The sequence below is a fragment of the Gymnodraco acuticeps genome, unplaced genomic scaffold (genome assembly GCF_902827175.1).
Source record: "Gymnodraco acuticeps unplaced genomic scaffold, fGymAcu1.1, whole genome shotgun sequence".
NCBI lineage: Eukaryota > Metazoa > Chordata > Actinopteri > Perciformes > Bathydraconidae > Gymnodraco > Gymnodraco acuticeps.
Window position 1 is genome coordinate 116,452 of NW_022989759.1, and position 3,549 is coordinate 120,000.

Here is a 3,549-nt window from a genome sequence, read left to right on the forward strand (position 1 = left end):
TTGTTGTGGAATATTTTCCAAGGCCCATAACTTTGACCCAGTGTATCAGTTCAAACTGTCCTGACTGAGCACAGGCACCTGTAACCTTGGCTGCTGTGCTCTCAGTGTTTTGTCTCCCTGTTCCTGCCTGTTGGCGTCAGCTGATAGAGGTGTTATCATTCTATCTTGTTATGCAGCATGTTGATGATGCTCTCTGAACTAGCTAAATACATGGGTCTGGGGTAGAGTTCTTCAGAATTGACGTGGCAACTCTACCGTGAAGTCAGAACCTCTGACTCTTGGACTTGTGATGTGAATCCTCCGGCCGCCGTTAACTCCAAATAAACCATCATGTGTTTGACATCAAAGCTACTGCTCTTCCCGTGTCTCCTTCCTGAGTCGGTGACTCCCACTGCATAGCTACACAGAAGTTTCCTCTACATTACTAATATTTAATATATAAGATTTACTTTAAGAAATTAAGTAAAATCTAACTCAATTACTTAATAAAACATATTATATATAAATGAGTAATATTTACTCTCAATCATAGGCAGCTGGGTAAAGGTTACTAATATTTAATATTTAAGACTTACTTTAAGAAATTAAGTAAAATCTAACTCAATTACTTAAAACGTATTACTTATAAATGAGTAATATTTACTCCTAATCGTAGGCAGCTATTTACTTAATAATTGATCCATATTACACATTAATTACTTTATTAGTAAGGTTACCAGTAAACAATATATTGCCACACAAGATTTTATTGATCATGTTTTTTTTATTGACCAAATGTATAAGTGCAATATGGTTACATTGAGATTATTTAAACAGTTAAGTGCATTTCAATTGTTAACACTGAGCAGAATCTCCAAAATAGTCACAATCACATTGTTTTAACAGTAAAGTGCATGGAAATTGTAAACATTTTTAACATAATCTTCCAAGTGCAATTTACTCAACTATTAAAACCTTTACGTGCCAGTAAACAGTACACTTTTAACAGAACAAGGTTTCTCCACATCCATTACATTCCACATCACATTATTTTGTGTTTGTGTCACTCGGCACTAAAACAAGTCAACATCCACTTGAGAACAAATTGTTTATTTGCGGCTCTGGACCTGTTTGAGCAGCTTGGCTCCATCAAGCTCCAAAAACTGTTTTTAGAATACCTTAAATGTGTATTTGAGCTTGTTGGGGTATTCCAGGTTGAGGGCGTAGAGATGAATCCCATCAACAGTGCACATGCCTTTGTTTGGTTTCCGCACAAAACTCTGTCTCCCTCTATGACAATAGACACATCTGCTGGTCCTGTCCCTGGCATCATGGATCACAAGCACCTTCATAGTTTGGTCCACGACGTTGTCATGCTCGTCCTCCATGTTGAAAAGAAAGAAAGAAAAGCATATTCACTTTAAATTAGGCATATTAACAAGAAGCTATTATACAATATAGGCTTTGTGGTCTAGCATTAAGCCTAATCAATAAAACCAGGGATTGACTTTTTTTTAATGATTTGTAAAAATGTGTGGCAGCGATTAAAAATAAAACAAGATTTCTAACTTATATAAAAAATGTCAGGCCCAGTCAAATTGCCCATCGATCTAATCAATGGCATTAAATTGATTGATTGATGATTCTTTCCCATGAACATAACTTTTCAGTGCATGATTTTATTTATCTTATTTCACTTTAACACCAAAAGAAGGTTTTTGTTTTTTGGTAGTTGTATATGTTAAGTAGCTAAGCACATCAGTACATTATCCCTAAATAATTTTCCTGCTAAACCATTTATAAAAACAATAAGATGTTTAGAGATTTACAGCAATAAATTGCATATTTATTTGTTAGGTGTCAGAGTGGTTAATCACAGAAATTAAACAATGGTATCAGAGCAACCTCCGAAATAACTCCGTTAAAATCTTGAAGTGATCAGTCTTTAATGACATACCTGGCTGTCGTGAAAAAGGTCTTCTTGGCGTTCCTCAAGGTCTTCAATCAGGCACCTGGCCACTGCATCCCTTCTTTTTTCTATACTCTGGGGCTGTGAGGAAATGCATTTTAGTGAGAAGACTTATTTCTGCATTTTCATATTCTTGAATGAAACATTTAAATAAATGTACCTCATCAATTGCGCTCAGAAGAGGGCGCATCCTGGAGCCAGCATCTCCTCCTTTGGCACGCATCAGCTGGAGCGACTTAGTGTACCCATCCAGTTTCAGCATCAAAGTCTCTTCCAGTGAAAGAGTTGTTATGTGTCGGAACTCCTCCTTGATCTAATAAAGAGCATAGGGGACAACACTCATTACTCACAACAGTGAGTTGAAATGGAAACAAATAAACGTAACGTTCTCACCTGAGCCTCATTGAATAAACCAGGCCATCTCTCCTTGAAGACACTGACACGTGGGCTGAGGGTCACCACCTCCACTCCAAATTGTCTGCAGGATTTAAAATGCATAGGACTTAGGTGCTGTCTCTGAGGATGTTACACTTATATTCACATTTCTTACACTGAACATTACCAACAAAATAACACAATTAAACATTTATATGTAGACAAATCCTAAAATATATAACAATGAGCTTTGGCTCTGCTCCGTGGTAATCTCTCCAGTCCTCGCGATAATATACAGTAAGCTTAATGTAAACATAAGTCTATAGGCTATTGCTGCAGCTATACCTCAAAAAAGACAAATTAATCATAAATCATTATTACTGTGGCTTGGCTGAATATACGATGGTTATTTTTCACTAAGAGATAGTCGCAAGATAGTTGTATCAGTATTTATCGTTTCATGCACGCTCATATGAATACAGACACACGAGGAAACTGACGGCCGACGTTAGATAGACTAAGAGCGATGCTACAAGCTAGCTTCAACTTAGTTAGCCTTGTGCATCATTTTAATGTGTCCCCCGCAAACCGTTACTGTACTCAATACTACTCAACCGGGTCAGAGTTCGTCATATTACTTGAACTGACATGTTATTTAATAAACGGCTACTGATGTTTGCAGTGTGCATCACCATTGGATACTGTGTGGAAAATAACATTGGACAAACACACCTTATATAGAGGACGACCAACTTCAAAGGTTGATTTAAACGAATGCCGCCTTCCGCGCGCTGTTCTTGTTAGTACTTAGCTAGCAAACAATAGCCTTCTCTGCTAAGCATGCACGATGCTAACGTGAAACACAACTTGGCTGGTTAACTTACATTAATATACATCTGTCGCCGTGACGCTTAACTCATTTCAGACGGCATGCCGTCAACATGCACATTATTGCTGTAATAACAATTATTAACAATATGGAGCTAAACATCATAGTGCTTTACTCTTAGCTCCTATGTTAGCTACAGCTATCTAGCATCAGTGACCGACTTCCAGTGAGTAATAGATGAGAACAAACTTACATTCCTTGTCTAACAGTGAAGCAAGCAGACAACAAGTCTTGTGATGAACCTCAAAAAACGTGAACATTTATATGTAGGACATGATAGACAGTAATATCTTACCTACCAACATTTCCACACACCAGGAGGAGGGAGGCGCGAAAG

At 37.6% G+C, this 3,549-nt stretch overlaps 1 long non-coding RNA gene across 1 annotated transcript; it reads right to left on the minus strand.

The window, feature by feature from the left end:
- Positions 1–1,935: 1,935 nt before the first annotated feature.
- On the minus strand, positions 1,936–2,428 carry LOC117545479. Its single transcript, XR_004568845.1, has 3 exons — positions 2,342–2,428; positions 2,109–2,261; positions 1,936–2,029 (listed from the first exon to the last, which is right to left on the minus strand). It is a non-coding gene; the product is annotated as an uncharacterized LOC117545479 (long non-coding RNA).
- Positions 2,429–3,549: the final 1,121 nt, after the last annotated feature.